The sequence below is a fragment of the Meleagris gallopavo genome, chromosome 11 (assembly GCF_905368555.1).
Source record: "Meleagris gallopavo chromosome 11, MGAL_WU_HG_1.1, whole genome shotgun sequence".
NCBI classification, from domain to species: Eukaryota; Metazoa; Chordata; class Aves; order Galliformes; family Phasianidae; genus Meleagris; species Meleagris gallopavo.
In genome coordinates this window covers 8,488,621-8,514,300 of record NC_139414.1, presented here as the reverse complement: position 1 = coordinate 8,514,300, position 25,680 = coordinate 8,488,621, and the positions used below count along the sequence as shown (strand labels likewise).

The 25,680-nt window shown below is 39.3% G+C and overlaps 1 long non-coding RNA gene across 1 annotated transcript in view; it reads left to right on the top strand.

Annotated features, from left to right (window-relative positions):
• Positions 1–25,680, top strand: part of LOC104912564 (uncharacterized) — a 228,954-nt gene that overhangs the window by 58,060 nt on the left and 145,214 nt on the right. The window contains exon 9 of the long non-coding RNA XR_014885408.1: positions 16,739–16,806. This is a non-coding gene — a long non-coding RNA (uncharacterized LOC104912564). The remainder of the gene's footprint in view (positions 1–16,738; positions 16,807–25,680) is intronic.

The following is a 25,680-nucleotide window of genomic DNA, read 5'->3' as shown; positions in this document are numbered from 1 at the left end:
TTGGCTTCCCTCCACTGGAAGCAGATGTCATGCTCAGAAGGCATACGTAGTGGGATTGTGTTGCAGAATAGCATGGAAGCAAATGAAGATAGCTTCTGCAAATCTTAATGTGAGGATATCTCCTTGCAGCTCTGATATGCCTTGAAAAGCAGATAGAGTTGTCCACATAATGAGTGAGTTCCCATTGTCCCAACTGGCTGAAATTAGTGGCAGTTGTTCCTTGGAGTTATCAGACTGGATGTCTCTCTTCCCCATATCCTTTGCTCTGATCTGCATCTAACTGACGGGAAGCACCTAAGGTCCTTTGTGTAATGTGATGGGAGTGCCTTTTGCAGCTATTGTCTTTGCCAACATTTATGTTTTTACTGCAAGAACCCTGTCAAACAGAATAGATAGTAATAGAAAGCTGCTCATAAGCTTCTAGGACAAGTACAGGCCTTGCTCTTCTGAGAGTGTCACTTATCTGCCCATTTGAAATAGGAGGTGTCGATTTCTCAGATTTCTGCTTTACTGGCAAAGTTGGTTGAAATTGGTCAATGGCTTCAGAAGTTACTGGAGGAGAGGGAATTTCTAATCAGATGCAGACAAGCTGGCTTTATGTGACTACACGAGCCTTATTTCTTTAGGAATCCCTGGTAAAATATGTGGATAAAGTTGCAGTAATATTCAGGTTAGAGTTCATATTGGCCTGTATTTCTCTCATAATTTTTCCAGCATGACTTTCTAGCATGATGATGTTAGTGAGCCAGAAGTTTTTTGAAACTTTTTATGGCATATGGATACTTTTTTCAAACCTAGCTTCTCTGTCTTCCTGGATTATTTTTTTTTTATTTTTTTTTTTCTTGATGAACTCAGTCATTAATTGGGAAAAGCAAACACAGGGGAGCTAGTTGGAAATGTTGCTGGCTAGATTTTTTTTTCATAAAGAGCTTAATATTGGCAGAACTTTCTGATTTATTGTGGTTCTGAAACAGCATTGAAACATTCAGGCTGGATAGATTCTTGCATGGCTTTCTGGGAGTCCCACTGCCATGCTGCTGTTTCTTGAGAAAGGAAACATGGTCTGCATCTGGGAGCAGAGCTGTGTGCTATATCTAGTGTGTTCAGAGAGCATTTTCTCCGTGGTATTTTTGCATTTCAGCATTATCTATTGAACAGTAATGTGTTATAAGGACTATAAAGTCACAAGTGAAGTGAACAGAGCCTCAAGGGGAAAAAAAAAGAGGAAAAAGGGTGCGAAAAAGACACTGACCAACATCTGTGGATTTTGGTTACAAGATCGAAAGTAGGTGGAACTGTGGAACACAGAAGAATCAATTTCCAGCTTTTTGCTTCCCACAGCGTATCGAGTAGATCTAAATGGATTGAATGGAGAGCTACCTGAGTGGTACCCGACTGGTTTCCTTATCAGCCTCAGTGTAGGTGGCAAAAGGCACTGTTTTTTGTAAACTGTAACCTTTGGCTGTCTTTGGCTCTGCATATTGAATAGAGCGGTGATAGCAGATGTGACAGGAGACACTCAGGCTTATTTGCTCCTACAAATGATACAGCTCTAACAGGAAAAAAAAATCTTGAATTAGCTAAAAAAAATGTGTCAGACAAAATTGTGCTTTGAATGCTTTATAAGAGCTTACTGTTTTGCAGTGAGAAAAGACAGTCAGGTGTTGATAGCATGTAGGAGGCAAGAGCTGTTATTAGTGAGTGGGAAGAAACACATTCAGTGTGGTGTGGGAGTAGGGCAGATGGGAAAGAATCTAGTGGCTTTTTTGGAATTACTCATTCTGAATCATCTTCCTACAAACTTACTCTCAAATCCTCCAGTGCAGCACACCATCATCCTCCAAGGCCCCACAGTACTGCCAATCTGAGAATGGTATTGAGAGGTATGTTGAGTCAGCTCTGTGTGCTGTAGTAATAGAAGCTGTTCAGTGAGGAGTTTAAATAACTGTTTCAGCCAAGTAGGCTGTGACTATATAGGACTATAATACACAGGTGGGATGCATATCTATTAATTCAAGCCCTCTGTGGGAAGACAAAATGGTAGTATGCTAATTTTAAGGCAGTTAAAAGTGTCTATGAAGATCCATTAATGGAACAGTTTCCACGCTCACCTGCTTGTGGATGTGAGGGCCTTGTTTCCAAGAGTCTGGCTATTATGAAGGCTTGGTTGGAACCATGAGAAGATGTCCAAATTGCCTAGGACATGCCCTGAAATGCCTCCTGAGAGAGCTGCTGTTTGGATGTGACATCTGTACTATTTGCTCTGACTGGAGATGTGATGATGGCATTAACAGAAAATACCAACAAATGGTTGATAGTGAGCTTAACACAGTGAAGCCTGTTCTTTGGACTTGACATAAATCTACTAACTTCTTCACTAACGATTTCTAATTCTGAAATTTTTGACCATATTCTATAGTACAAGAGTATATAATTTTATCAGACTGTTGCTCGTAGCTGTATGCCTTCCTGTATGTTGCTTTTATTTGTTGCGAAATGCTTGTAGCTATATTTTTACTTCTGCTACTTTTGCCTGCTAATCAAGTTTACTCCCCAAAGGATGGAGGAAGGAAGATTTATTTTACAAATTTGCACTTGAACTTCCTGTGGTGGTTTTGCTCTCAGGTTTCGGCACTGGTGATGAAAGGTATTTCCCACAACGCTTGTGAAATTTAAATGAAAATGCGCCTCTGCATGAAATTTTTATTGCACTTCAAATGTAATATTACATTTATTGGATATTCTTTTTGAGGCTTATTATGGTGGAATTGTTTGCTATGTCGTGATCTTTGTCAATAATTTTGACTCAGATTTTGACATCGTTACATTATGATTATCTATACACATAGATGGATAGCTAGCCAGCTAGATATTAATATGTTTATAGGTCATTTCTGAGAAATCATTGTCCTGTCTGAATAGTAATGGGGAAAGAAAAGGAAAGAGGTTGGCAGGAAAACATATTTTCATTCCCAAACTATCAAGAGACTGAAAAGCGAGGACAGGAGAAAGGAGACAGAAAGGAAGCAAGAAAAGAACCAGTGAATAGTCATAACAGAGGCAAAAAAACACATCTAAAAAAAATAAAATAGAAGCCGTAGATTCCTTTTGTGTTTTTCTGAAGCCCTGAAACAATTTAAAGTATGAAAAACTCGGGCTAATTGAGAGCATTATATTGACTGGCCTCAATTTTCCTTCTTTCTTTGTTTTCAATCCAGCCTTTCTCATTATAACCTCTTAAAATAAATAAATAAAAACTCTCACTCTATAAATATCTGAAAGAGTCATTCTTATATAATAGCCCTTTTCTTGCAGCAAAATTTATCATTATAACAGTACTGTCGTAGTTTTGCTGGCAGAATCACAGCCAATCAAAGCTATTACAATAATGGAACATTTCATGGTTTTGGAAATTAAATGTGTAACCATGGCACAGAAATGTCTCTTAAATCATATTTGGAGATGTATTTTTCACCAAATGATTTGCACATTATCTCATTCCATCTGAATTCTATTTTCATTAAAATTACACCATTGATTTTTTTCTCCTTTGTTTCTGCAACAATTTTGCAATAGAGTTTCCCATCTGCTTTCACTTTTTGTGAGTTTGATCATATTTGTTCAGCAGATCTAAGCCTTATTTTATCACGAGGCAGAATTTAACAGCTGACTAATGGTCAGACTGTAGATTATGCTGTAAATAGTTAGCACGTTAACTTGCAGGAGTGAGTAATACTGTTATTAAATACAGTAGCTGAACTATTTTCAAAAAGGAAGTAAGTGGCTTAATGCAGTCAGTGTTCCAAGACCTAGAACCAGTTCAAGGTGTGTGACTCCTCAGGAATTTTACTTGTTCAAGACTCATGAGAGCCAGCGAGTAAGGAAAGATGGAAGTCTGTAGGTGTTTGTTCTCTGTACGTATGTTGAAACCTTCCTGAGGTGTTTGCATGACCCGGGACCATTTCTGGTACTGAGCTAATGTGCCTGCTCATCTTTGCTGTGAGCCTTTTCTTCTGGATAGCACACCTTCAAATGGTCTGTTAGTAGAGCTCACTGAACAACTAAAAGGGGAGATGAAAAAAACAATTGGGCATGGTGTTCACATGATATACAGCTTTGAATAAAATATTGGATGAGGAAATGTATTAAAATCTCTTCTTAGTGTTCCTGTTCTGTTTATGAGATTTTTTTTTAAGCTTTTGAACTTTTTATATGGGCTTTTTTGTAAACTGCATGCATATGATAATACAGTGTATGAATGCAATTTGCGTTTTAATTGCATTCTCAAAATAAAGCGATAGAATTTAAGCAAAACTGATAGTGATATCCATATAACGGGTACAGCTTTTTCCAGCCATATGTCCCACCCTTGGGAAAGCCAAGGGTGTAGGTGTGCAGGAGGCCAGACGCAAGGGAGGCAGTTACAGCTGGGAGGGAGGCGCAGAGACACCACACAGGGCTGGTGGGAGTTGATTCTGTGAAAATAATACAGGTGCATCAGAATGGCAGTAGGGCTTACTAGCTTCGGCTAGGTTCACCTGAGAAAAGCTTTGTTGGGCTGCTACATCCACAGGATGCCACAGGAGATCATCTCACCATCAAGGGCCACTGTTAGCTGGGTACCTCCTCACCTTCACTTCAGGGATTTGAATGCTGTTCTCGGGCACTGGCCTAGTGATAGGCCTGTTGGCTTCTCTTGGGGCATGATTTCTCTGCTTAGAACTTCGATGGTGTGCCCAAGAAAATGCTCCAAAGTCAGTATGTGTTTCCTTGCCAAAAGCTTTGGTTTCAACTAATTGACGTTTTCTTCTGGAAAACAACTTTGTCAGAAAATGACCAACCAGCTCTGGTTTCACACCCTCTGATCTGTCATCTTTGATCTGCTTAATGAAATCACGGTTCCAGTAGTACTTGCTGCTGGGCTTTTAAACATCTTTTAAACTGCCTTCTGCTTTCGTCTAGATTTCTCTCTTACTCGTCTCATCTGCGGTTATTTTCTTCTCCTTAGGGAGAGCCCTGATCTTGTTTCAGTTTCTTTTACAAAGGCTGCCTGCTGCTCTGCTGGCTTTTCCTACTGCTGGTTGTTGTTGTTGTTTGTTTTTATTTCATTTTTTACCAGAAGCACCCAGAACAAAAAAGTAATGGGAAAAAAAATCACGCAAATCTGTTTTCATACTCAAATCAGAATTACACCGGAATTCAGGAAAGTTTCACATCATGATTTCTTACAAGAGCATAATCTGATTCCTGAATCCTGTCTGGTTTTTATTTGCAGTGCTTTCTGCAAAGTGGTATTTGCAGGTAATTCTAGCAGACCACTCTCATTATTCTGACTTGTTCCAGGCTACATTTTGCTATTTTTCATTCCTACCAGTTTGTTTGTTTGGTTGGTTGGTTTGGGTTTTTTTTTATTTATTTATTTTTCAAATTAACAAGAATTAGTACCTTTTACCCTGCTTTTCTCAGCATCCTGTTCTCCCAGATAACCAGTTTCTTGTATTCCAGACACTGGCTGAAGTTTGAAAAACTGGCAAAGATAACTTCTTTATGTGGTATTTCATGTTGAAAAGGAATAACAACGTATTATTGTAAGGGAAATACAGGGAGAGTTCTGAGTGTGACGTGCTTCACTGAACAAATGCATTTGCAAATCTAGTTGCTTTGATATAGTAGATTGCAAGAATGTTTTATACATATCTTTTTCATTGTGCCTGTAAGTTACACAGGGAAAAAAATAACCCTCTAACTTAAACTGGCAAGTATTCAGAAACCACAACTATTCAGCGTATTGCCTGACCATTTTTAAAATGTATTTTGCACTTTTGGTAGATGTTGTAATGCATTCAGCACAGTGTGAAGTCTTGGCATAGATACCAGGTTCTAAAATAAGATGAGCTCTGCCTTTTAAAAAAAGCAGTGTTTGCCTGTGAAATACCTTTGCTATTAAGGGCCTTTGGGAAGGGGGGGCAGGAAATAGCAGTGATGATGCTGCCCGCAGTGAGAATACAGATTTATTTTGAATTCTGACAAATAATTACAGCAATGGATAAAGCCCTTCTTAGTGAATGCTGAGTGGGTAGAATTTCACTTTCCCTGGTACCTCTTAACAGTCAGCTGTGCTCTTGGTTTGTTCGCGTGAAGGTGGGTTTCGATTTTTGGGAAGGTGGGCAGTGCTCTGTCTCGCAACATGCTGTACTCCTGAGGTTGGCTTCTCCACTGCCATCAGCAGCTCCTTTCCTGGGACTGGGCAGGCAGGTAGCCATAGGAAGCTTTCAGAAGGGATGGGTGGTGGGCATCAGTCCCCTTTCTGTGTACAGATCCAGCTAAAGGTGCAGAGCACCAGAGGCTCTGGCTGGCATCAGCAGGAATTGCCCACCTTCAGCAGGTCTAAAGCCTTGCTCTTGGAGTTGGGTGTGCCAGGGTAAGCAGCATGGCTGTCACTGTGTGGGTGGCATGGCAGAGGAGCCACACCGCATGCCTGCCTCTTATTCTTAATATCTGCTGTAGAGTTTAAAGATTACACAGGTGCAATTTTTTTTTGTAAAGGTGAGTAGGTATTAGAAAACAAAAAGAAAAAGGGGGGTTAAGTAGGCCCATGTGAAACCTGTAATGAGCTCTAAATAGATGAAATTCATGCTGTGGCAGTGCAAATAAATCCTCTGAGCACAAATGGAGCCCACTGAGCAATTTGTCACCCAGACTTCAGAAGCCTTTTTAGCTTGCATCAAGCTGAGGATTTGTGGCTCCCACACAGGTTCTCCTGTAATATCTCCTGTCCATTTGGTTTAACTGTCCTTGAAAAAGCCCATGGAGCCTCCCTGCCCTCCCTAGAGAAGCAACAAGCCAGACAAAGCAAAGCATGACCTCATCCAAGTCCCAAGGTGGCTGCCCTCTAGGCTCTACCAGTGCTGCAGCTCAGCAGGAGCAGCCAGGAACTTCACACACATGAGTGGAGGCACTGGTGTTCACTGGTGCAAGCCGTAGTGGCTCTTACGGTGTTGTTTCACACAGGGAAAAGTAACTGTAGGCCCCGCTCTATTTTAGATGGAAAATATAGTTCTCTACTCCTGGAGTGCTCCCCTGAGAAACACAGAGGAGCTGGAGAGTGGTTTTAACTGATTCTGCAGCAGAAGAGAGGCACTGCACTGAGTCACTTGGCCTGAGTACCTCACTGTGCTGAGTAACATAGCTGATGAAATCAGTGCTGCTGTGAGGACAGTGATGATGGTGCCTTCCCTCTCCTACAACCAGCACTGACACTGACATTCTCCTTCTGGCTCAGACTACGCTCTCCATTATGCGCCATGAAAACAAAACAATGCAAGGAAGTAGAGTCAGTGATATGGCATCCTTTCTAGCTTGTTTTTCAGTTTTATCTGTATTTTGGTTTCTTCTCACTGCACAGGTTGCAGCTGGTTGGTGTAGGAAGCCTTTCTCATGCTGAATGCTAGTAGCCATGTAGTTCGTGCACCATGTTGCTCCTGGCAATCTGAAAGAACCTGCAGGTCTCTGTAGCATGCAGTGGATCTGCCTGGCTGTGTGTGGGAGCACACACATCTCCTGAAGCTGGGATGTAGCATCAGCTATCCTGTCTGCTCCTCAACACTGTGCTCTGTGTGCTCCTGATAGGACCTTGCTGCTGGGCTCAGGGTGATGTCCTTGCTAGGACGGTTTGGCCCCATTACGTGGGTTGTAGCATTGTCTTACTCTGCTGCTTGTGTGCATGTCCCACTGTCATGTGCCACCTGCACAGCCCATCTGGCAACCACATCTCACCATGTGCACAGTCTTAGTTTCAGGACTGAGTCCCTCCAATACAGTCACAACACACTGACATTTCTAAGGAGAGCCTGAAGTGCCAGTGGGACAGAAAAGACACCATTTTCTTTATTGCTTTGTGGAAGCTGGCCACGTGTGTTCTCTCCTCTCATAAAGGCTCAAATTGTGAGTGAAATACTCCTGCTTGAATCTCTGCCGTGTTTCCCTCCCCTCAGTGCCCATCCCTCCACTGGTGGTCTCTCCCTGTTCCAATTGCAGCCTGCTGCACGCCTGTGGCACTGGGCGGAAGCGTGGTAGTGCAAGGAGTGCTGCTCCACCCGAGAGCTGCTTCATGTCCCTGTTCCTCCTGTCAGCCCCATCTGTGAACTCTGTTGCAGATCAGAGTAAAGCCTTTTTGGCTTGCACCACTATGCTTACTGGGCTCCAGGTTTATGTTTTGTGGCCCTGGAAGCTTGTCGCATGTGTTTCCCTTGCAAGTCCTGTCCCTTTCTCACAGGGTATTGGCTCTGAAGTCCTTCCAGCTGCCGGCTGCACCTTCTGATGTGTACTGCTGGGAACCTGCAGCCCCTTTTCCCGGCAGCACGAAGGCTGCAGCTGTTGCTGCTTCAGGAGCTCGGGCACGTGGTGCTCGTTTGGCAGGCTCCTGGGGCCCAGCTACGGTGCAGTGTTTGTGCTCGAAGGCAGCATTGGCTGCAGCTCTCCAGCCAGAGAATGGTTGCCTGCAGTGAGGGAAGATGTCAGTGCTTCAAAAGGGATGAATTGTGTCCCCTGAATATATTAGGTGTGGCAGTAAGCATGGAGATGCCCTGCTGCCTAGCTGCATGGGGGAGGGGCCTGGCTGGGAGTGCTCCGGGGCTGCCGCCTGGCTGGCAGCATCCCCTGGGCACTGCGCTGAGGCTGGCCCCTGCCCAGGTGTGGCAGGGAGGGGAGGAGGCTCCATCTGGCCCCCTCTTTGTCTTTTGCACCCCTGGGAAAGGAAAGCGTGATTTAGCTCTGAAGCATTAAACAAAAACCCCTGAAACACTATCCCTTAAGAGCCGTCTAACCGTTTATGGCTTAATGTAAGCATGCCTGAGGATTGATGAGGAAAGGATGTTGCTCCTGTTGGTAATTACAAGTTTGCTCCATTCAGTGTTCTCTATTCTGATTCCTCCATTTCAGCATTTAAACTTTATCTTGAGTGCGTGCAAATGCTTTCTGCTGTGTCAGGGGCTTTGCTTAGCTATTCATGTGCTCAAACCCTAGGTAGGATATTTATCCTTTCAGGCAGATCAAAGACACATGTTTGGTCATTTGGAATAAGTAAGCAGGAAGAAAGAAATCTCTTAAGAGTGATGACATGGTAGAACTGCTAAGTAACAAATACAGTTATGTTCATATGTGTGCCTGTTCCCCTAATTATCACTATTGCCAGCGACACAAAAATGCAGAACGATCTTCCAGTTAATTGCAATATCTGCCAGTCAACCTGTCTTGCCAATGACTTTTTTTTTCTTTTACAATGATAAAGTCTGTGGTATTCAAGAGAGGAGCTTCTGCCAACAGAGAGAGAATATGTAAGTGTTGTTTCAAGAAACAGTTTTGACCTGGGTGATAGAACTAAAATGAGGAATTCTTTTCTCCACAGAAGACTAAGAACACATGAAGTAACTGGCAATTACTGGGATTCATTCGAAATACATTATTTCATACATAATATAATCATGTGAAATATTGAAGATAAAATAGAAAATGCTGTGAAGTGCAGGTGCTCTGTTTGTCTGTAGGTTGAGATGTGTGTGGACAGATAAATAAGGTTTAGTTTAGGAACAGACATTTTTATATACTGGAGTGTTTAGAATTCAGACAAAGAAATGTTGTTCCAGCAGTACTGGGTCCACAGGAACAGATAAGAGCCAGCAGTGCAGAGGCAAGTTTGCTCTTTGCAGTATGCAGCTATACAGAAATAACAAGGAGCTAGGTCTGGATCAAGGCAGTATAAAGCAGAGCTAGCCTGAGCTCATTAGCCTGGGCGTAATGCCATGCTAATATATCTACACAACTCCCCGAACCCAAGCTAATGGCTCAGCATGGTGCTATGCAGGGTGCCTGCACCAGCTGGTGCAGGGATTTCTGCATTGTACAGTATAAACGTGCCATAAGGTTTTCACACCAGCTCTGTAAAGAAAGCAAAATGACTTAAGGGCAAGGCAAGGTCCAAGACTTTGAAAACCAGAGATGTTTAAATCTGGGTTTCCAAATCCCTGTTCATACTTATGAGGAGGATTTTGATGTAAAGGTTATGACAGTCAAGGAAAGCCTTTATAAAGCCTACCATAGGCTTTGGACCAAACTCAAAGAAGTGCTCAAAAGTTTGAAATATGTAGTAATTTTTACTGATATAATTTTTCAACACCACTTAATTTTATCTCTGGAAAACAGACTTGTTGAGCTACTCAGTCAGCTGCTGTGCTTCCTTGTGAACTTAGCAGGAGTGAAAAGGGACTCTCAAGCTTCTACTTCTATTCAGTTGGCAGATAATATCTATGTGCAATGTAAAAATGATGCACTTTCTCTGTCTCTCAAAACCATGGAACAAATAGTCTAGTTGACTCTGCTTAATAATGACCTAACTGCCCTGCTCTGGAGATGAAGTTGGTTTTTTTCTTTAAACACAAAACAACAAAAACTGGAGACTAATGTTTGAGTCAAAGTTTTACCGTTGTTTTCACTGGCTTAAGTGTCTGCGCCAATTCTTAACTCAAGTTGTAACTCTAGATGCCAAAAAAGCAGAAGAGAGTTGTTTCACAGTTCAACATTTGTGTCAAATAGATCTGAGAAGAACTGGAAATTGCAGAACTGAACTGGTTGTGATAACCAATAGTCTTGGATTGCTCAGTAAAGAAGACTGGGGAATTCAAGTTGCGCTTGGGCTCAGCGGGTCAGTGCACTGTTAAATCTGAACACAGGAGTGACTTTGAACCAACTGATACACTGTCAGTGGTTTACGGTCTGATTCGGCATGGTTCTGTCACTGATGGGGTGGGGAGACCCATGGACCCACACCCCAAGAAAGGGGAAGGGCTAAATAGGGGAAGGGGTAGGAATATGGGCTAAAAACTGAACAGTGACAACAATCTGGGGAGGAAAGTTAATTTACTAAATATGATAGCAGAACGCAGGATAACACAATATAATACAGTATTATTGGAATTGAAGCTAATAAACCAAATAAAAATGAGAGAGAGATTGTCTCAAAACTGAAGGTCTTACTCTGATGCTGAAAGCGAGATGACTAGGAAGCTCACACTGCTGAGACAAGCAGAAAAGAAAAAAGGGGACATCTCGTGATTTGTGAACAGTTTTATCTTTCCCTCTGAACAGAAAAGGGAAATGCAAAGTCCTCTGGGGTATGTAGTTCTTCTCTTCTGAGAATCAGGTGCCCAGAAAATGGGCAGTCCACAGAACTGGAGCACTAACTTTTTAACTCCCAGTGCTCTACATGATGTTGTGATGTGGAATACCAGTAACAAAAAGTCATAAAACCATGACACATACACAGGAAATGCAAAATCTTACAGCGGGAATTCTGCCTAAGAATTACAAGTTTTGGCCTAGGAAGAGCAGGAGATAGGCAATTTACATCTGAAGAAGTTAAATGTTATTTCAAAACTTGTCATGTGAATCTTGAAGAAGTGATAATTTTAATAGGCAGTTGATGCCTTCTGCAAGTAACAGTCCCAGTCCAAAACACGATTTCTACAGTCTTTGCAATAGATAGGATGAATGATTTTTTTAGCACAAAAGCATTAATCAGTCTTGTAAAAATGGGTGCTTTTTTCCTGATTGTTCAGGGACACAGACCAGTATAATCTTGGAGAAGTACATAATTAAAGGTTTGTTATGTCTACTTGGGAATATAAATTATTCTGAAATGTTATGAAGGACTGAAAAAATGAGAGAAGAACCAGAAGTGTGAGAATAGTCATTAGACACTTCTTTGTTACTAAGACTTCTGGCATTTTAATGATTTTACATTTTTAATATCAGCATTCTGACTCTGAACATACTTAGGAGGTAGTAAAAAAATTAAATATTGATTATGCCAGTTTTACAGCTGAGGAAACTGAGGAAGAGAGATAATGTCAGATTCTTCATTTAATCTACTTGTGTTCCACAAGTGCAAATAAAAGCTGAAATCGCTGTGTGTGTAGTAACTCTTACCTCAGTACTGCTGTTCCCTGTCATCAAGATCATTGATATTGCTGTGATTAAAAAAAAACAAAAAAAACAAAGAAACAAAACAACAACAACAAAAACCCAAAAAACAAAAAACGCAGCAAAAATGCAAAAGACTAGATATCAAGACAGTTGTATTCCTGACTCCCACCTCATTCACTCCAAAAATACAATATTTGACTTTAATATCTCCTTTTTTACTCCTTGGAAATTATCATATATGTTGTGCTTTGAACTAAATCAAATATTATAGCAACGTAATATACAGTGTTAATTTTTTTAATATCTTAAATATGCTTTAATATATTGATTGTCAGTTAACAAATATATTTTCTGACAGCATTCCTTTGATTTTGAAAGTACGCAAGATAAATTTCTCTTAGAAAAGTCACTTCTGTAACACTGTTCATAGCTGAAGCAGGGTGTGTGGAAACAGTACCTGCAAGAAATGTTTATGATGCCCTAAGGTTAAATGCCTCATGGGAAGTGGTGATAAATGGTAGTTCAGCTGCTATGTTCTAAAAATATTTGTGAGATAAAACTGTTACCAACCCAACAAAGACCCAACAAAAGGCTTTTGTGGCATAGATGGGAACACACAACTGTCTGACTTAACATGTGCCTGAGCATGTGCCAGTGCCCAGAAACCTGTAGTCCTAAAATTCAAATCATGCAGCATCAACAACATTTTATTTGCTGTCTGAACAGGGAGCCATGCTGTAGTGGCAATTCCAAGTGCTATAGTATACCCCAAGGACTGTTAGGACATGCTATGGGATTGTCAAAAGGACTAGAGAATACAGGACAATGTTTTCATCAAAATAGCATTCACCATAAATATCAATCTTCCATGTGATCCTAAACTCCTTTCCGTGATGTAACCTTGATGACTCTCTAGTGCTTTGGAACTCACCAGAAAGTCTTACTGAGCTTAATGTTTTTTAAAGTGCTTTTGTTCTTTCAGAGTATGCATAGGCTGGAATGCTTTTGATCATTCTCCCTCCTGTCTCGTCCTTCCAAGCCTCCCTCCCAAAAAAGTAGATCTGTTGGCATCAACTACTTTCAGTAAGTCCTTTGGTAAAACATTTTTGGAGAATTTTGACAAAAATCTATGGTCTGTTGCACTTTCTGACTTCATCAGCTGTTTTTTTTTTTTTCTTTCTTTTTTTTTTTTTTTTTTTTTCATTTCAGCTTGAACATTTTATTTCAGCTTTTCCATTTCATTTCATTTCCTTAATGCTTTTAATGCTTTTTTGTTTGTTTGTTTTTTGCTTGCCAGAACTTGTGGTGGAGCTGGGGAAAAAGGCTGCTCCTTCTGTTGGTTTGAAAACCACTTTTTTCTCATGGGGCAGTAAAGCTCTGGAACTGTGTGATTAAAAGCAGACTCTCTTTGCAAATCAGTTTGCCTGTAATAAGGTATGTGGAAGGCAAAGAAAAAGCTGTTGGCTTCTTTGGAAACTGCAGTTTAAGGAATGAATTTACAACTTTTCCCCTTTCAGTGGACAGTCATGTGGCATCCTTTTTCTCAAACAGCCCTTTGCTTTTGTGTGCTGGGATGGCAAGAATGGATTGCAGAGTTTACCGTGTGCCTAGGCAATCTACCTTCCCTGTTGTTATTTTGCAATATTAAATGATATCCTGTAAAGTTATAGTTATCTCAGCGTAGGAAATAAGATGTATCTTGCTGGTAATGCCCTTGCACAAATCAACATTGCCTTATAGCTCCCAGAATCTGAATCTCGAGTTGTGACCAGGTGGCTGCTGTGGCCGTGCTGTGCCATGCCAAGGTCGGAATTAGTGGTTGTGCTTTTCAAACACATAAGAGAATGCTAAGTTCTATTTGTCAATCCTGACACTGTGGATAGACTTCTTAGGGGCAGTCCTTCAGTGTCTTTTGGGTGCTCATGGCTTTTGTCAAGTAATGTGCAGAAGCAGAGTTCATCTTTCATCTGGAATGATGTGCTGCACCAACAATCTCCATGTATGTGATGAGAGACCCAGCAGCAGGACTTGGGGTTTTGGTGGTAAAAAGCAGAAAGAGGAGTGTCTGTTGTTGGGAAAGGGAGAAATGCATCCTAATTGCCCTGTGCTTCTGCTTCTTCAGCTTGTCCAGGTGTTGTGTAAATAGTTGCTGCTTTTGCACTTTGATAGCTTTATTTGATATTGAGTATTGTTTACTGCTAACAGATCTGTTGCTTTTATGATGTGGGATAAACAAGCACCTTTGGAAAGGACATACCCTCTTCCCTTTTGTTTGAGTGTAAACAACATGGAGAAGAAAAAGGCACTGCACTGCATTTCACTATGTTACTGACTCAGTGTGTTCATGGTCACAAAATGAATATCACTGTTGTTTCTTGGCTGAGATCTGGGAGAAGGTAACCAGGGGAATGCTGAAAATGGGAGATGCAAATGTTTCTCCTTCTTTAATTGTGCTTTTTCTTTTCTTTTTTTTCCCCATTTCAAAAATATTAAGCAGCAAGTAGTTTGGCAACTGTTCCTTTATTTTGATTATTTGTAAGTGAGTCTCAGGAATCACGAAACAGTTCTAGGAGGAGATTTTCTCTTATTTGTTTTTAGCTTTGTTTCTAGTGACTCATTTCAGAATGGCTCTAGAAGCGTAACAAGAGTGGTAAATAATGGATCTCCTAGATGACCCATCCGAAAAGCAGCTCTAAAAAAGAGATGCAAAATAAAAGACAAAGCTGCTGGTGGTATGAGGGGTACCAGCAAAGTAAGCCTGCCAGATGTGTATGGGATTTACATAGGGCAGTGAGAGTAATGGTGTGCCCTCCTAAGTATCCAATAAATTTCTGAACTGTATGTTTCCTATCAGACATTTAAGCCATGATCTAGACTTTATGATTCCTGTTGTGCTCTTTGTCATTTGTACTTATGGGGAAGTTATCAAAAGAATGAACTTACTGAGAGAAATGGTAAAGAAAAAAAAACATTAACATTTATTTATTGTTATAAGAGAAAATAATTCCTTAAATAGCATGAAATCCCAAACAAATCTGTATCGCCTTGTTTGTAGAAGAGCAGGGACTTTGGCAGATAGAAGAAAACGTGATTCAAAGCTGGTCAGCAGCCTCAGTTCAAACACCTTACGACTGCCTCCTTTGGGCTGTGAAGGAAGGTAGCAGAATCTCAGGGCTGCTGCTGCTTTTTCCTGGGTGCTGGCACCCATACAGCTGCCCTCCCTCTCAGCAGCAATGAACTCTGCTAGATAAAGTGAGATGGGCCAGAAAAGAGGAATTAAGAAGCCAGCTTGATATTGATACCAGTGCATTGGTTATCCTGGCACTGAAAAAGCAGTTTTCAGGGCATTATTACCAGAAATGATGCCCACAGTTTGGAGAATATGGCACTGGTTCATCAGCTTTTCCTGTGCCAGAGGGAGCTATTACTGTAGTGGAGGCTGCCAGCTCTATTTTGTTTCTTATTCATTCCACTGGATCACTTCTACGCAACGTCAGCTATATTTGTGTAAGTATGTATATGTATATTTACATACATTTGTATATTTAATTCCATATGCTATTTTTATATGTATGAATAAATGAAGGAAAAATAACTAAGGCAGAGTTAATAAGAAGTATTAAGAATTATTTGTGTATTTTTAAACCTTGAAGAAATAATTGCTTACTTGAAAGCATCTGATACGAAGTTGTGCAGAGAATATTGTTATCTACAATAGTGTCTCTGCTGATATAATATAGATGAGGTAAGATGTATGGAAGAGTGGTGAAAGAGATTATAGTGCAAATAGCATTATAAAATATTCTTTAGGTATCTGAAGACCTTAATAGGAAGAATGAAAAAGAATCTGGATTTTATACTGTAAACTTCTTATCCTCTTTGGTGATGTTTTTCATTTCTCTTCTTGGAAAGTTTGACACATTTGAAGATTTTATGACGGTGATCCCTCTTTTCTTCTTACTGTTGTTATCTGCTCAATGTGAAATTTTTATGCGACCATAACTCAGTGGCAAACTTGGAAACTTAGTCCTCTGTTTCGTAACCCTCAGTGAGAAAGAAGAGATAAAGGCTAATTCAAAAAAGTGCATCAGGTATTTTTAGTTTGGATGCTTGGAAAATCATTAGCATTGTTGTAGTACTGAAGGACTTTGTACTGGCAGTGCTTACATTGAAATTTGCTACATATTGCAAAAATATGGAAAAGGATCTCACTACATATGAGAATCAATCCCCAGAAAGCTTCTGATCTGGTATTTTTGCATACAGATTTTGGAAATTTCCACTCTCTACCTTATTCCCCCTCCTTTTAAATTAAACTTAATTTAAAAATATTTCAACTGTATTCACTGGGTTGATGAAGCATCTTCACTGAAGATGCTTCATTTTATGCATCTCAGTTGAAGGTATTCTTTATCTTAACAGCTTTCTTCTCTTTTTCTTAAAAACAATTGTTTTTGTTGTTTTTTTTTTATCTCTAAATACAGAAATGCTGAATGAATTTGAGAGATTATATCCTGACAAAGACTTACCCAAGTTCTGCAACCTTGCTTGCCTCTTGGGAGAGCGCTGCTGCTACAGGGAAGAGAGTTGGATATGGCTTGGGCACAGGCTGCCTAAGGAAGGTTCTGGCTTTGGATATAAAATTTAGATTTTTATTCTTTTTTACGAGTTCAAAGTTTAGGGTCATTTGGATTCAAAGGTTTGGTTTGGCTACTCCCAGGCTTTATATATAATACTAGCATCTCTGCTTGCTCCCCAGGAGTCCACTGATGTCTTTAAAAGGAGTATCAGCACACGCAGAAGTTGTTATTTTGGCAGTAGTTGAAGGTAAGTAGGCAAGGTTTACCTGTGCTTAAAATGTGAAGTTAATGCTTGGAATTTTGGAAGGGTCTAGAAGTGTTAGCTAATATATTAGTGCCAGTGCTATTTATGCTTCTGTGAAAGTCTCACTTTAGCTTACATCATTCTTCTCCCCTGGACCAGCATGATGAAGAATCGCTGCAAAATAAAACAACAAAAAACAAACAGATGAAGTTGCTGATAGGGCCTCCACAGAAACCTATGTTGAAGAAACACATGGAATCGATACACTGTGTAGTTTCCTTGGTCAGCCTCCCCTGTGGCTGCTTCCCACAGCCTGGCTGGTATGATTGGAAATTCTTTTCTATCTATGATGTTGAATAAAGATGATCAGTTGAGCATTTTGTTCTGGCTGAATCTGCCTTTTCAGGATGTATGTGTGACATCTTGGTGAATAACAGAAATAAAGAAATTGCTTAATGTGAAAAAGAAATTCCACAAATATGAAACCCTTGGAATGTTTTCTGCATCATCCATTTCCTTATTTGCTCATACAATGTGTATGGATTGTCAGCACGGTGTGGTAGGTGGTAACCAATGCATGCAGGAGGCTATTAACCTTGTTACAGCACTGTGTTAATGTAAGATACTTAGGAGGGCAGTGGAATTATGTTCAAACACTCTCAGCATGTCAGTCTGTATAGAGCTCTTACAAGTACATACAAGCCAGAATCAGCTCCCTCTGTGTGTTAGCATATTCACCACTTACGTTCTTTGAGTGAACGGTCAGCTCATTGATCATTGTAGCCTTACTGGCATATTCTCATTATTGGAAATGGAGTTCATGTCACCCTGTGTGTGCTTCATGGTAAAGAGTATGATGGGAGTGATGAGATCTGACCCACCACCTATGGGATTTAAATGCCTGAGAGTATGTGCTGTGCTTTTGGATAAGTAGGTTTTGAGTTTGCCGATTTATAAATGAAGGTTTTATTCTCCAATGACTTGCCAGACAGTGAAGATTGCAGTATAAAGATTTGTTATACTGCAATTTTGCTGCAAGCACTTAGCCAAAGATAAAAATAAAAAAAAAAAAGGAGAGAGAACTCTGAAAGGCAAAAATATTGGAGGGAAAGTGATTTATTAAACTTTTTATTTCCACTGTCTTTGCAATTATAAGATATCACATTGTATAGAATTTTTCTGTACAATGCTAATACTCCCTCTGGTATTTGTAGGTGTGTTTTTTTCTACAGTGTTTAAAGACTGAAGCTTTTAGCAGTTTAATCCAAACCAAAGCATCTTTATCATGGGACTTGCCTTTAATTCTCTCTTAGATGCTTTTTTTCCCTGCATGCCAAATTAGATATCATTCTGAAGGCATGCATTCTTAATTAACATTTTTTTAATCAATGACTGAATTCTCAGGAGGATTTTTTTTCTATGCATCATTATTTTTCTCTTTCCGCAGCAACTCCACAAGCAGATTAAATAAACAAAAAGAAACACTTTGTAGATTTTTCTTGTGACAGCCTGCAAACCTGTGAACTTTTTTATTTATTTTTATCTTGAAGCTGCTAATTGTAGAACTGTATAATTAATGCATTATCCACTACAACAAGGTTACATGGTTTGTGTTTAGCAAACATGCTTTTTCTGGAGGGTGGAAAAATACATACTAAAAACTTATGGAAACGCTAAGCTGTTTTTCACCATTCTGCATGATAGCCAGTTTCTCAGCCATCATTAGAGCTGTGCTGCGCCTAGTCTGACTCTGAAAAGGTACCCTAAGCTGGAGCACTGGTATCATCTGAGTCCGCATCTTGAACCTTGTGATTTAGCCCTCTGAGATGCACCATTACAGCCAGATACGCTTGGAATTGGAATGTTTGCACTGCTAATTGGCACATTCCTACTTAGATTTGTAGGACATGCTTATTTGTAATGTGTCTTGAGAATTTACTTCTTAATGGGTAATTGTCCCCAGCTTTCCTAAATCTTGCTGTTCACCAGCCTCTTTCTTTATTGTGTCTACCCAACTGCTTTTTCAGCATTGCTAATCTTTCCCCCTCACCCCCAATCTAGGCTTCCTTCTGATTATTTCACATGTTTTTCACTGGTTTGAGAATTTCTGTGCTCTCTGACCTTTTCATAAACCAAGTATGTGTTGGCATGTGTTGGAAATGATGACATGATTTCCTTATAGCTTGCAGTAAACTGATGTTGTATCAATGCTGACTTTGTTACTGCACTCATAGAAACATTTTTTTAAAATTGGATGATTCAGTAGTCTGAAATCACATGCATTATATCTAGGGATTGCTCTGGGAAGTGAATGCTTGGTGACCCTGGAAATAGTGTGACCTTTTCTATTATGAAAATTAGAAGCTGGTATATGACTTGCACAGGTTTTTGTGAATCTTTCAGTTCAGAGGAATGATTGTAAATACCGTATATCTGAGTCCAAATGGGTCTTTTGGTCAAATTCTGTTCAAGTCAGTTTCCACCTGTGATTATTTCATCTTAAGATTTTACTGATAGGAAAAATATGCGTCCATCTTGGATGAGTTTTGCAGTTACTGCAATTATCGTTATACAGTTCTTGACCTCTGAGAGTTTCTTGGTGAAACCATTACATACCCATTCCACAACAAAATCTCTGCAGATAAACACTTAAGTTCTCAGTCAGAGTTTTTACTGGCTTTACTCTTTCCGTGCTGCTGTGAAAGTACTGGAAACTATACAGGTGGCTTTGTGAGTGGTCATTTTTTGTCTTGTCCTAACAATTTTCTAATACTTAATTGGATCAGCTTTTACCAGGATGACTCACCTGGTGCATCAAGCTGCAGGCCTGTGCTCATTAGAAGTTGTGGTGTGGGAGAAGGGAAACCTTGCTCTTACTCCCTTCCTATAATTGTATTTCTATAATTCATTGCTTTTGAGAACTGTCTTATCACAGCATCGGCTCATTAGTAGTTTAATACAGGATAAGCTTATTAGAGATAATCTGTTTACTGAATGTCCTTACCACAGAGCAATCTAGTTAATAGCATCTCTTGAAGCTTTGTCTTCTGGATATATCTTTTAAACTGATCCCTGATTATTCATCTGTATCTCTATCTTTCAGTGCTTTTCTGTAGGCTTGTAGCTGCTTTGACATAAAATTACAGTGTCTGGTGAATATGCTAATAAACTAAATACTCTTATGGGGAAACAAGGAAAACTAACACTAGTTTATAATGAGATAGTGTGGGAAAATAATTCAGTCTGTATGGAGTTGTTTAGACATAAAAATAATTTTCAATTTTATTAGGTATGACTTCTCTAAAGAGCTACTTTTCTAACAAATGTTGCCCTATTTTCAGCTGTGCTTATCACAGAGCTGTTTGAATATCCAGATGTTTTCCATCCAGCATACTGACCTCCCCTAGATCTGGCCCACTAGAAGAGGAAATGTATTTTGGTGATTCTTTCACAGATGACTAGATATGAGTGGAAAAACATACAAACAATTGTATTAAAAAAAAAAAAAAGCTGAGGAAAGAGTACTACAAATGAAAAGATGAAGAACAGAAGGTAGAAGCTGTGAGAAATGTAAAGTAGTGAGCTAGTTTTATCTTTGGAAACAGCTCGGTGTAATTCTGCACTGATGGTTCAAAATCCGTTGTACGTCTAGGCTGACACGATAGCATCTCCACCCATTACTGAAGAGGGCAGTGCTTATGCAAACAGCACATTTAACCCTCTTTTCTCATGGTAGTTTAGATGCATTTGAAGCAGAACTACAAATTGTCAAGCAGCTTTTTCCTTTTGAAGGAAAGAGAATCTCAGGCTTACCAATAACAACAGTTTTGAAGTACCTTAAGAAAGATTCTGATTTCTACAGAAAGCTCTGAGTTTGAGGCACATGGGTAACTGATGACATTTTTCTCTGATAAAGGTTTAAAATGAATCTGACTCATTGATTTAAATACTGTATTGTACACTTTGTACTTGCTTAAGTGATCCTTCCCCTGTTGGTAGAGCCAGGATGATAAGTATCTAATCATCCTGTCTGAAACTTCTTGATCTAATAAGAGATTTATGTGCTGCACTTAGACTAGTTTTGTTTCAGTGGTTATTGTACCTGGTCTTGTCTTGGGGGGTGAAAAGCAATGACAGTGCTGTACTTGGAGGGTATTGCATCTCAGGTGCCAGATGTACTAGGTACTACAAATGTACCATAGTGAACTATGTCATGGAGGCAAAATCCAGCACCTTTCCAAACAGAATTTTTATTTTATTTTGGGTCTTCTCTAATCTCTTTTCCTTTTCCTTGACTTAATTATCTGTATTCACGGATGCAGACAGATGAGATAAGAGGCTGGAGTTGATATACGTGTCTACCAATGTGGTATTCATTCAAATACTGCTCAACAAACGAACAGTGAAAGCTTTGAATAGGAGCAACTGATTCCATAATTTTGTAGGCAAATTACTCAGAATTCATTCTTTGTTCTGATAAATAATATACTTGTTCTGAGGGATGCTGGAACTATTGTGTACATCACGAGAGTAACAATTGATTTAAGATAGTAAATAAACACTATCAATCGGTGATTGTAGAAATGCAGCATCCATTCTTGTGCAGACTTGCTACTTCAGTTAAATATGCAGCTACACGTGGCAGCAAAATGGAGAAGTGGTTCTTTGCAAGCACTTTAAAGCTACTATTGAATTCCTGTAAGTCCAAAGAAGTCTAGTACCTCCAGCTTGTAAAACAAGCTTCTCTGTTTGGCCTCATTCATGTTTAGTCTGTTTCTTCTTGGCAAAAGCACTTCAGTGACGGTCTCCACCAGATTGACACTAAAGTGTTTTCCTTACTTGCCATCTGTCTGGACTGATTGGAAAAAGTAAAGTGGGGCTTGTTTAGAAAAATATATAAGCAGTTCATTTGGCACAAAGTTTGTTACAGGCGTATGAAAAGCAGCTGGGTCCAGCTCAGGAGGTTAGAAAAAAAATTATTGGAGAGAAATGACTTTTCATGTACAAGTTCATGCACTAAATGTGTTCTTTCATTTCAGCTGCAAGATGTGACTAAATAAATTAGCTCTGGCATTTAATTAGTTTTAGTTTTGTTTTTCCGGGCCACTTATTATATTATAGGTGTGAATAAGAATCTGAGTTTTCAAATGTTGCCAATCGAGTCTAAGTACAACATTTAAGTGTAACAGAATAGGATTCAACACTCCTTAAATGCTTTCTTTCACCTTAATTCAGCCAAAGCATTTAAAGACATTACATTCAGTGTTTTTCTGGATTTCTTCTGGTTCTTTACATGTTTGTCTGAGAGGCCTGTTGTTTTGTGGTTCCTTGAGGGTTGTGTTTTATTTATTTATTTATTTTTAACGTTGTGAAAGTATTGCAAGACAGCTTAAATTAGCAATGAAATCCTTTCCACACTAATGCTTTCTCCAAATATGTTTGTGTGTGGATGTGTATATAATGAGAGCAAAGCATGCTCATAATTTCTTCTTCAGCTCTGTGAATTGCTCAGCTTCACCCTTATTAGTGTTCAAAATCCATCCCAGTTAGAGGTCAGAGTTGGTCTTTAAGTGAACTGTGTTTGGCCTAATCTTCTACCCCTCCTACTTCGAACTATTTACAGTTGTCTTTTGCTGTGTTTTTACTAGAGGACTCACTCAGCCTTTATTGGCTGAACCTCTGCCATAGTCAGTATGAAGCTGAGCAAAAACATTGTTTATGGTTTCTGAAAAACAGAGGGAGTCTGAATTCTAACAGCAAAAAATGAGAAAAAATACTTTTTACCTTCAGAGGGCCATTAATTCCTGGTGGGAATTGTCTGCTGTGTGCATTGTAATGTTCCTGCTTGATCACAGCTGTCTCATAATTATTTCTTGTAAAATTAAATCTGTTTTAGGAAGGAATGATTATCTTCAGGCTCTTAGAATGGAGAGGGTAAGACCTCAGTCTGCAATATTTCAAGTTATGGAGTCGAAGTCTTTATTTAAATTTTTTCATGTTTCATAATCACAGAGATAATTGCAAATATCTCAGTGTGCTTTTAAATTTCAGGGCCTCTGAAATTTCATATTTGCATACACATTTTTTAACATATTTAACTGAACTAAGAATATTTTGAGCTATCCTCATGTTTTCTGAGATTTCACTTTAGGAAGCATTACTCACAATGAGTTCTAATTCCTGATTTAAGTATGTATTGCTCAGGCCTCATGGATTAGGTCTCTTCTTTTACTGGGTGAGATTTTTTTTCTTGGTTGTGCACTTTTAACATTGCTTCTGTAACCTCTTCTAACACATGAAGTCTGAATACTAAAAAGGATTGGGGAGCTACCTTTGGTCTTTTAAATGTGGAAGTGTAGGTGAAACTCAGCAGTAGCCTTCTGATCAGCACAGGCTACAGCAGCTAGTGATGTATCTGGAAGTTGTATATGAATAGGTGAATGTGAGTATTCAGGTACTCAACTGTGTTATGTGATCAGCTAGAGACATCCACAAATGAATTCTGGAATAGGGTGTATTTGCCTCTCCTCTATAGCTGGATATTCAGGAGGGATTTTTACAATTACAAATTCTGTTGTCCAGAGCTAATTGCAGCTGTTCTGAAACTTGCTAATATGTTTTGTTTTTTTTTTTCTCTCTTGAGACTTAGATTAACATACAATTATTTTTGCTGTTGTGTTTGTTTGCAGCATCTGTTCTACATGACACATACTTTGTCTCATCTTGCCTCTGTGGCATGTTCCCATTCAGTATATTACAAATATTGCCTGCTGGGCTGTGGGATTCATGTTTTTGCTGGACCTTATTAGCTCACTTTAGTGCTTTCACTACTGTTTGTTTTCAGCTGTAATGTAGAGGTTTATTCTTCTGTGCCTCATCAAAAATATTACTTTTAGTACATAATGTTTTTACAAATGAGTCAGGTAACTTTGGTAGATGGAGAAGCTAATTTTGTTGGAAATTTTACCTGTCCGTACGAGCTTGATTTGTTTTGGCTATACTTATTTTATCCTGTTGTAGTTCTACCAATGTGACTAGAAAACACGTCAGTGTAAAGTTTATTTAGCAGAATACCTTAATTTTCAGAATACAGATTAAGATAATACAATATCCTTTATAAATACTGATTTAGAACACTGATGGCTTGTTCTGAGGCCCAAGAACCCACATGATACAAACTGATATATGTCCAGCAAACTTACTGTGGTTTACCAAATCAAAAGGCCTTGCCACTATACTTTTAAGTTTGTCAATCTAATTACTTAGAAGAATTTGGAGAAATATGCACTTGATTTACTTTAGCTACCTGTCACTGAGCAGTAATAACATTGCTATTTCTTAAGACAAACTGTTAATTCATAGCAATTATTGTTTTTAGTGGATTGATAAACTGGATTTGGTTGCACAGAGGAGACTAGGTTCTTTATAATGAAAAGAATACCATGAAGAAACAATTCATACCATACTAGATAAATAAAAAGGGTATGATAGATTAGGAGTGGTGTTTTCATTTTGAGCACAGACGGAAAAGTTTTTTTCTACATATTTCTTTGAAAAAAGAACTCAGTCTCCCATTAAAAATCTATCAAAATAAGTGGTGTGTTACACTTGGTTTTACTCCCCTTCATATAAATCAATGAGTATGAAGATAAGAGATGTATGGGAAAATAACTTTTCTGATAGAGGTAGTGTAGGTAGAGAGCAGAGTTTATCATAGTAACTGCCTTAGTATGCTAGCAGCAATTCTGAATTAATCTGGAAAGTCCTTTTGGTAGAGATGGCAATTTTTGCCATTTCCACAGGATGGTTTATCATAGTATGAGAACAAAAAATGTTGTGCAGTTTATGTTCATAATTATGTACTTCTTCGAAGTTAAACCTTGTCATCCAGGAAGCAATAAAGACAGAGGAAAATAGTATACAGAAACTAATTCATCATGTGGTTAAGGAGACAATGTTCAGTACCTGGCTCTCCTTTGCTGGTTCACTTGGCAGTAGATGATTCACTGTCACCAGTGTTAGCATTTAACCTATATGTGTACTCAGATTATATCTTTTTTTTTTTTTTTTAAACAAAGAAATTATGTGGTCTGTTAGTAAAGAGATGAGCACAGCTTTGTCACTTTCCTTGTACTGTTTTAATCAAATGACCATGGGCTTAGGAGAGATCAGCTGGAGCAGAACCAATCTCGGAGACTGATGAAGTGGAGGAAGAATTATTTTTTCTGAAGTACTTTCTCAAACATTGGCCCATCTCCTTTGGCTGGTAAATACATTCGTTATTAGTCGAATCTGGCACAGAGTGCTCTGTTCCTCAAAAGCATTCCCGTATCTATGTGAATGGCCTGGACCAGGATGCCAAGGAAAGATTGGAGGTAGTGGATGGTATATTCCTGTGCCTGCGCTTCATAATGGTCATCTTCATAAAAACTAGTTCCTTTTTATCTGTGGAAGTCAGAAATCTCCCTCTGGCTTGCAGAAAGTTGTTCTAGTTTTCTTCCCATGTAAGTTCGAAAATCCAGCTGCAATTTCTTGCAGTTCATCCAAATCCGACTGTGGAATTCGGGTCACAACAAGAAAACGCAGCTGGTTTGGTGCTGAAGTGATTAGCAGGTTTTCTATCTGTAGGAAGTGATGAGTGAGCAGGAATGGGCACTGTGAACCCAGTATACAATTTGGCTCGGGGTTTTGGTGCTGGTGAGTCATGTAGTTGCTGTAGCAGCTTACTGTCCATGGAAACTAAATGGTGCTTCTCATCCCCTCATAGCACTGTGTTGCTGAAATTTGCCCCAAGAATGCTTCCACACAAGCTATTCTAGTCACGCCTCAATTACCACCTACATCATTGCTCCATGTGCTGAATGGGAATCAAGGAAG